At 39.2% G+C, this 9,496-nt stretch overlaps 1 long non-coding RNA gene across 10 annotated transcripts in view; it reads right to left on the bottom strand.

The window, feature by feature from the left end:
* LOC102259991 overlaps positions 1 to 9,496 on the bottom strand; it is a 39,252-nt gene that overhangs the window by 26,939 nt on the left and 2,817 nt on the right. For 6 of the 10 annotated variants that reach the window (XR_001361954.1, XR_001361960.1, XR_001361956.1 and 3 more), the window contains exons 1-3: positions 8,109 to 8,157; positions 6,811 to 6,932; positions 5,325 to 5,390 (exon numbers count right to left, since the gene is read on the bottom strand). This is a non-coding gene — a long non-coding RNA (uncharacterized LOC102259991). Of the gene's footprint in view, positions 1 to 5,324; positions 5,391 to 6,810; positions 6,933 to 8,108; positions 8,158 to 9,496 lie in introns of those variants that run through there. The other 4 variants (XR_001361957.1, XR_001361958.1, XR_313543.2 and 1 more) reach the window with 3 other exon arrangements.

Raw genomic sequence — 9,496 nt, 5'->3', positions numbered from 1 at the left:
GGGGGGGGGGGCCTCCCCTCCCGCCCTCCCCTCCCGCCCTCCACAGCCACCGCAGAGGCCACAAGCAGGAACTCCCCCATGGCAGGGCACCTCCCCAGTATTCAGTCTCCTCCAACGTAAGGAGTCCGTGGAAACTGGATGGCAACCTTCTGTACAGAAATCAAATATTTAAACACGTCGCACATGCTTTGCCAGCTAAGGCGACTGTTTCTTGTGAGTTTTGAGCTAATAGATTGGTTGAGGAGAAAGTGTTCTATTCCAGAGGCACTGAATATAGAGAATTCAAATATATATATACTTGTCAAGTCTTTTTCCTCCCCCAAATATAACACGGTCACATTACACAGTGGCCGTAACCTACTCTAATGATGCTGGATTCCGGGAGAAGCTCCGTGGCAGAGCAGGGGGTCTTCCCAGAGACCCCCTTTCCAGGTGTAAACATTCATGCCACCCAATAAGGACATTTTAGAAAAAAAAGTCAGCATATAAAACTGATTTTTTTTTTCTATATTTTGATTAAAACAGAAAATGTTTGGTAATACTCTCATACTAGGCATTTAAAGTTGATGATCAAGAAGCGCCTAGTCTTCTGAATGACAACTGAGGATTGTAATTGGAAAAATACTGGCGTCTATAAATAGCAACATCCAACGCGTATTTAAACCACTCGAGCACTGGATTCTTCCACGTCCTTTGCGTCGACGTTGCACGGAGCACAGGAAGTTTCAGACCGATCGCTGGATCTCAGGGAGAGAATAAGCCATTGAGTTGTCATGACCGCTGTCACCACCAATCCCTAAGATCTTACACTTCCCCAACTGCACTGGACTCTGCCCTGCTGCTTTATGCTCAGGAGAAGATAAATCAGTCATCAATTATGCACACGAATTAAAAATGCTACCTTAGGAGGCATTTTAATAACTTAGAACCAGGAGTGAGTTTTTCTTCTAACTGCTTACTTTAAAACACATTCGACAACACACTAGCCAGGAGGCACCGAGCATTTGCAAAGACTTTATAGTCTACATAAACTATCAAATTAACCCCCCCGCCCCCATAGTGGTAGCATAATTCTGCAACTAGCTGAGGCCACATGGAAAATAAAATTATATGCTAATTTGTTCTATATTAATTTATCATGAAAGGTCTGACCAAACAGGGTAAAATGAATTCTGGGGAAAAATTAATGAAGTAGATTGGTATGTACCATAGCAAAGTAAACTGTTTATCTTAAGAGGTACGACTACAAGAAATATTTTACAAACAGGGGTATTTCCTCCTTTTCGAAAAGTAAATGTTTTAACCAACCCGAGGCAATGACTTGCATGGTTTGAAAACACTTTACATAGTTTTACCTTAAAGGATACCAACAAAGGCAGTTTATTTGTCTTTAAGGGGAGAGAGGAAATGCAAAATCGTTCCACACATGTACCATGACATGAACACACAGGTTGAAACTCAATGATGGGGTCAAGGCGTACTGACTATGACATATTTATTATTTTTCTCCAAAATAAACTAAACAACAATATAGATGTTTTCCTTGGCATAGATTCATCTGAAGAAACTATGCTTTATTTAAAATACTTTTAAAATCTATGCCCTTTTTCCCTAGAAGGCATAAGCTGTACATGTGCCTCATCCATAGATAAGTTCTGTAGATACTATATCGACTTAGAAAACTATAAACCAAATTAATGGTTGAAGAATTTGGACTACCGGTTTTATAAATGATGGTGGTACATCCCTCAGATTTCTATTTTCAAAGGTTCTTATGTAGAAACAGGGAAAGAATTTGGGGGGTGGGGTGATGGAGAAATGAAATCTTACAGCACTTGAAACCATGGAACTGTTTTTATAAAGCATCTCGTCGTTTACTGCAGGACACAACTAAGACAAGTAACAAAGATCATCTGTGTCCCACCCTTAGGCAAATACTTGGGGGTGGGGAATTAAATGATAAATTTTTGTTCTAGAGCCGATCCCTCTTTTCATTAAAAGATATGTTTATACTTTTCATTTTATTACAACGTTTCCAATGCCGATGGCACAGGCGAACTCGCGCTCACAAAGAGATCTGCGTGTTCCTGGAAGCCTAACTCCTTTTTAATTTCTAAAGGGACTTTACCTATTGCTTTTAATAAGACGTTATTATTATTGGTGATCGTAAACTACGCTAGGTTCCCGTGAAATAGCAGTTTGACATCTTGTTCAAATAGTTACTTTTCTGCTGTGTATTCCCGGCATCGTTTGCCGTATTTCCTTCTTACCAAGTTAGATATGGCGATGCTTATTCAGGCATAAAACCTTCAGGCTCCTTGATGGACCATAAAATAAAGCTAAGTACTTCTCTGCAATCATTCCTGCTTGAAGGGCCTTATTATTGAGATCTTAATCCATAAAAAAAGGTGAGAATTACCTTTGAGAAAGGGGGAGAAGGCTGACAAAAATGAAAACACGCACTGGTGCCCACAATAGCAGGACTTAAGTAAATTAATCTTCATTCCCACTGAAAGCAATCTGATGTCCAGGGACTGGGAATTATTCTACCATAAAATACGGCACATTAAATACTACAATAACCCATTAGAAATGTCTGAAGATAATGATTATGTCACCTACACATGATTGTACATATAGTTATATTTTAATATTCATTACCGGGGGTTCTAATGCAAAATATGTCGAAATTGTAAAAATATTACGTGGGTCAGAGATCAGATCAAGCAAATCAGGAGCCATCCTGTGACGAAGAGTAAGACTCCAAATGAGATCTGAAAAAGACGCGATGAAAGCCAGGGCACAATATGGGGGCCCTGCCTTTCACAAGCAGCCCTACCATTCCTGGTGGTTTGCATATAAAGCTCCTTATCTCCACGAGCTGGTTGCAAAGAATGGAAAGATTCTTCCATCCAGCCAGAGAGCAAGTCTCTCCCCTGCTCCTTGAAAAAGCTCATTTTCACATTACTCAGGCTTCATTATGCTAAATCAATATTCGTTTAGTCACTGGGGTTATTGACATATTTTAAAATAAAAGTATACCCTTCAGCTACTGCACTCATTACAGGTAATTTGTCTTGTCAGAGAGCAGGGAATATTATCCTAGTCTTTCAGGGGCTGACAGCCCATGGAAATACCTCCCCATGGTTACAACTGTAAATAATTTTAAGGTAAAATATTGAAAAATCAATGACTGTTTCCTGCAATCTGTCACAAACAAATCAATCATAATCTGCACTGCCAGCGAGTATGATGTGAGGGAGATGGGAGCAGATGTAATTCTTGGCTGGAATCTCTCATTTCAAAATCACTTCACATAATGGTGTCATCATTTAAACACTTAACAGTCAGTGCGACTGCCACTGTAACATCCAGTTGGACAAAACCACAAGGAGGAGGAGGAGAAAATGCCATCACTGTTATGTTAACAAACATTTAAATGGTTGCTGCATTAGGATATTTTCGTTGAAAACCGTTTTTACCGGCCCCCTTTCAGAGTTCTAAATTAATCAAGGCTGGTTTCTATGTACTGATGCTGAATAAATTAGCCCGTGACTCCAAATTTCACTCTCTAACGCACACACACCTTTTATTTTAAAAGTCCATTATAGAGAATAAAATTTGGAATTAATAAATAAAACATTTGGAATGTAGAATAGCCATAATTCTATCTACATAACAAAGACAAAAAAAATAGTGTCACAGATGTCAAGATTAGACTTTTAAAGTAGGTTTAAAGGTCTCCGTTGCCCAGATATTAAATTTTATATTTTCCGTCTATTAATAAATATTACATTTTAACTCTGTAATATTGTAGAATATGTTAAGATGACCAGCAAGACCTATTAGTTCATTCAAAAAGACCCTGGCATTCCATATACAAGCTATTCCACAGACTGGTATTTTACAACCTGGAGGAGTAACCCAAGTACATGAGGTGTAAAAGTTGGTCAAGGTTATAATACTGAATTGTTTTGCAAATGTAGGTAATCACTTGGATATCCCCATTTTTCCAGGCTACATTTTAATGGCTCCCTCCGCTGTTTACTACCTAGGCGTGAATAAAAGAACCCGAGATTGGTACATGTCCCCCTTCCTGTTGTGTTAACCAAAAACATCCTTTGAGTTCAAGATTAAACAGGCTTTTCCTGAAGGTTTTTGTTTTTAAATGTATATTAGCTCCTTTAATGGAATAAATTAATTTTAGTTACCACACTGCTTACCAATTTCCTCATTATATAATTAGACATCACGGAACCCTTTATAGCTCTACTAATATCCCTGCATAGACATCGCTCGGGGAGTAGATGTTTCTGGCGACCAGAAAAGTATATAATGTTTCTTAAAAATGAAAAAAAAAAGGCCATAAACACCCTTACACAATTGAAGCCTGTCTAACCATGTTTAGATGCAGGAACTAGTCCTTGAGAAGCGGGTTTTATGTTTTGAATTTAACCTGCACGCTCAGCGTGGTAGCGCAGCATGAGAAGATAGCAGCTCTTCTGATGGACACAAACTGAACATCATATTTGCTCTTCAAGAATCTTAGCTTCGGGGGTGGGGGGTCCAATGGGGGAAAAGGAGACATATATAAAACTTTAGACAATTTAAAAAAAAAGAAGAATAACCTTAGCTTCATTCCTTAACACCGACATTAGCTTTTTGAAAATGAAACAGCACGCGAATACATGATCACAAACATCATCCAGAAGAAGACAGGGTCCCCCTTCCCTGTGAGTCCCTACGACAGCTGCAGAGCCAGCAGCCAGCCAACCTAATGAGAGAAGGAAAGTATTACCCCTGGCCTGGGATTATGCAAACGAGCGAAAGGGACTGAAAGCTGTGAACTGGGAGGAGAACCCATGAGCCCAGAGGCTGGGCCCAGCCACCTCCCTGGCAGAGCTCTGGAACCCGCTGTCAGGCACCCAGTCCCCCGCTCAGCGTCAGGGCCTGGCTGGCCCTGCCCCAGGGGAGGCCTGGAAGCCTGGGAGGGACATGAGGACGGCTAAGCAACCTGCTAAATGCATCCACGTCGACGACAAACTGAAATGATATCTACCAGCGCTGTGCGGCCACCATCGCAGACCGAATTCTCAGAAAGACGCTATTTTAAGGCTGCTGAGTGTGCCCCGGCGAGATTTCTCCGCTCTCCCAACACAGCCCATGGCCCTGGGAGAAGCAGCTCGGAAACTTAGCTCAGGAAAATCAGATCATTTTCATATCTCACATGGAAAGAAATGGCTGTGGGCTAGATAACGTTCTCCTATGTCATAAAGGCTCGGGATGATGGAGGAAAGTATTCTTTTAAAATAAGATACTCTTACCTCCCTATCTTCAGAATCTCCTCCTTCCAGTAGTCGGTACGGCCGCTCCATTATGAACTGCAGATTCTTAAAAAGAAACACAGCAATAGTTAGCTCCGTCTTCCCTTCTGCGACTTCCTTCTTTGATGGAATGATAATTTAATTACCAATACTTCAGCCGATTTTATTAGCGACTGATACGTTTCTCCAAGACCACACCCCAGCTATTTCCACTAGAGAACATTTAGTGCAACCTTCCCAATTAATCAGCCGTAACCTATTACTGTTGAAGGGACATGTTTTCTTAATATTCTCAAAAGAGTGGGGAACCTCCTCCCCCCCCACACACACATACCTATTTTATATAAAAAGAGTCTTAGTTTTAATATGTCTGAATACCCTTAATATGCATGACGTATGAAACAATATATTTGGGCTGACAAACAGATACAAAACTGAGCCAATTCGCATTCATGTTTAGGTTTTCCCTATATTTATCCTTAGGAGAAAAAAAACAACAACCAATTCTCTTATCTTTTAAATTCAACAACAACTCTACCTGGAGTTTAAAAAAAAAAAATACAGAAAAAAATAAGCTGAAAGGCAAACAAAGAGAAATCAGAATGCTCACTGCTTCCCATTTTCTTTATGTTTGTGTTGTGTGTTCTCTAACTTGCTGTAATGCTTCGGCTCTTGGTCAGATGTGAAAGCCCTAAGGCCTAACCAGTGATGTGGGTTCACAAGTGTGTTATTTCAGTACAATTATGTGTTACTTTGTATTACGCGAAAAATCACTTTCATGCCTTTGAAAGTATTCACAGAAAAGCATTTGTTCTACTGCAGGCTCTGCTAACTACAGAAGCCTTCTGTAAAATTAGCTTTTTTGGGGTCACACAACCATCTCTTTTTACTTGACAAATGTTCCTTATCACTAATTCCGGTTCCTTGTTCTCCTCACTAGACAACACAAATATTTAGCAAAATATTATTTTTCTCACTCCTTTTCTCACCTACTTGTATTCAGCAGCCCCTATTTTGATGGAAAAAAAAAATGACATTTTACACATAACTGTGTACTCTTTGTCATTTAAAGAGTTTGGTGCTCATGACTGGAGCTGATACTCCCACTAAATTTATTCTGAAAAGAACTGGGTAATGAAAATAATCAAAAACTGCAATTTGGTAGAATCAGATTATTTCCTTTCGATAATAACTCTATTATTAAAAAATATAGCATTAGCCTTAATTTTTATGAAAAGCACTGAGTTTATAAATTTCACTACTCAACTACATCATTAAAAATAAATTATTCAGCGGATTTCCACGAAGCAAAAAAATGTTCTACTTGCTGAACCTTGGTTGAATGCATTAATAAAATTATATAACCAAAGGCCTCAAGTGACATTCTGTACTCCGTCTCTATTAGCAACATAAATACTTTGGTAAAACCAACACTGATGCTATCTGGGGTTTACTCCACACACAAGCACACTGTGCAGACACTCACTTGAGGATGAGCCTGGGGAGATGCAAGGACAAAGTCCAGCCAACATCTGGAGGAACCCATGGCTCAGAAGTCAGCTTAGCTGAAAACATCCAAATGTATTTTGGAAGCATCATCCTTATCACCTGCACAGAAAATGGAAATGACTCTGTTTAAGGAAACGCAGAAGACTAGTTAAGTACTTTGGGGATGTTAAATGTGAATATCTAATCTAATTTTCTCCAAGGTATCACTCTACATTATGGCAAATAAACAAGTAAAGGCCCTATCGCGGCGTGGAATGGCATTCGCCTGAGAAAAGCTAGAAAAACAAATTACGTAAATGACAACTGCAGCAGGAAATTATATTCCCTCCTCTTGAACAAACGTTAAGTGCACCCTTACTAATAAAGGCTTAAATGCAAACTACATTAGAATACACTCGTTTTCAATTGTGAAGCCTCTAAGTTAATTTGCCAGGCTAAATTGGTGGTTAGGTTTTTTTTACCCTGGCAATAAAAATACTGCAGATTTATGTAGAAATAAGTCAGGAGAATCACACATCAGAATAGTGATAAAAAGCAAACCAGAATCATTATTGAATAATTTCAAGATGTTACATCTTCTTAGAGGTGCCTCACTTGCTATTCTATTAAAAATGATTCTTTTCTACGAGACAGCTAATAATCACACAAAAAAGATGTTAAAAATGCAAAAGTCAACACAATGTAGAAATGGAAGGGAAATATACAAAGATATTGAGATATTATCGCAGAGTTAAAACATTGCTCCAAAATATAATACTGTTTTCATAACCTATAATTCACTCAGGATTAAACAATTTCTTTTACTTGAATGTTATCATCCAAAGAAGATTTAAATTTTTCTTAAGATTCCTATGATGTAAACATACATTAGTGATTACTTGTGTTATTAATTAAAATGAATGACAAGTAATTAGTTCATATTCCTATTTCATTTCTTTTAACACAGCATATCAAATTTTAAAATAATACATGGAAAAGGGCCTGGAGATGCTGATCTTAGCTGCCAGAAAAAGAAATTCTGGTAGGGGAGTTGGAGGGTCAGTAAAGCAATTATCCTCAAAAATTAATGCTCTTATTGGAATTTCAGCAAACAAATCTAAATAAGTCTTTCTTTGATTTTAGTATACCATGTAATTCTAGCCAGCTAATTATCCCTGGCGTCAGGAATGAGCTGTGACTCTACACCTGGCTTCTCCGATCATATATGCCTATGGCCTCCTCCCCTTTCATTTCCTCTTTCTACAGTGAGTTTGAATATTAAAGAAAAACACTCACACATCTTACATACACAGTGATGGACAGCCAGCTTCCTGGAAATCATGATCTACAAAGAGAGGGGGAAACCTTAATGCAATACTTATGTTGAAGGGTATTAGGTGCTGGGTAAGCCAAGGGTAATATGATCAACAGCATCCGTCTTGCTATTGTTTTTGCATTTAGAGATTTGAAGTCAAGGACGGTAATATTAATTTACTGGTCACCCAGGTTACGATTCGGATCCTTAAACTATTAAGAGCCTAAATGCACTATCTTCACTTGCTCATCAACTCAAATTCACAGAACCATGTTTTGGAAAAAAATAAAACAGGGTGTTTTTTTCTATTTCTGGAAATAAAAACAAGGAATTCCATAAGCAATGTAGCTAAGTATCTGATGATATGAAAACAGTAATTGTTTTAGATCAATAAAACGTTCTAGGAGAATGCTTCCCAAATAATGAAGTGGCACAAATGTCTCCCATATTTACCTTTTTATTTCTGCTACTGCACATCAAGCATGCCTTCCTCTACAGATTTATTCCCAACACTAATAAACATTTGCTTAATAGGCTGCTCTCTGCCTTTCTTTCTAAATTAGTAACCATTATTCAACCAAGATAGAGCACAAAGAACGCCGACAAAGGCATTGCCAAAAAGCCACAAGTCGTATGAGTACATGCCAGAACACTTAACATTAAACGACCATTTCTCTCTCAAACTTCCCTTGCCAAAGTGCTCACAAAATCTGGAAGCTCAAAGACAGGTTTCAAGCGCAATTAGATTCTCCCAAAGCAAAACTGTACCAAAAAAAAAAAAAATGCCGCCCTTCTTATGTCACCATTTTATAGACAACATTTTCTCAGGATCTTAATTAAGATAACGACGCACACCTGTGTCAACATTCTCCGGCAGGACAGCCTTATCAATCATAATCCTTTAAGTACACTCCCAAACAGCCAAGTGATATGACAGGAGCAATCTGCTGCCTTTCCTACTGCGGGTGTTGTGTCTCTACCCGCAAGAATGATGAGACCTTCAGAAGACAGCAGACCTACTTTTACGAGTCTTTAAAGTTTCCCCTGTAAACACTGATGACACTCAATAAACAGGTATAACCTCTTTGGCACTTGATTTACACCGTGACAGCTCTACAGCCGAAACTCGAAGAGCGAGCTCCGCGGCCCACGTCTTCCCGGGGCCACTGGGGAATCTTATGCCAAAGCTTTTATATGGGAAGAGTTGGGCATAACTGGGACCGGTGCAGGCACGACCCACCCAGTAAATCCTCGCAAAGCTTTCACATGAGCACATGGGACGTCTGGCAGGAAGAACAATCAGGACAGACCGATCCCCTCGTCTAAGTGACAATGTTCAGAAAGAGAAAATGCACTAGTCAGCCCCCCC

Source organism: Myotis brandtii, unplaced genomic scaffold (assembly GCF_000412655.1).
Source record: "Myotis brandtii unplaced genomic scaffold, ASM41265v1 scaffold2022, whole genome shotgun sequence".
Taxonomy (NCBI): Eukaryota; Metazoa; Chordata; class Mammalia; order Chiroptera; family Vespertilionidae; genus Myotis; species Myotis brandtii.
The sequence above is the reverse complement of the archived record's forward strand: the minus strand, read 5'-3'. Positions and strand labels throughout refer to the sequence as shown.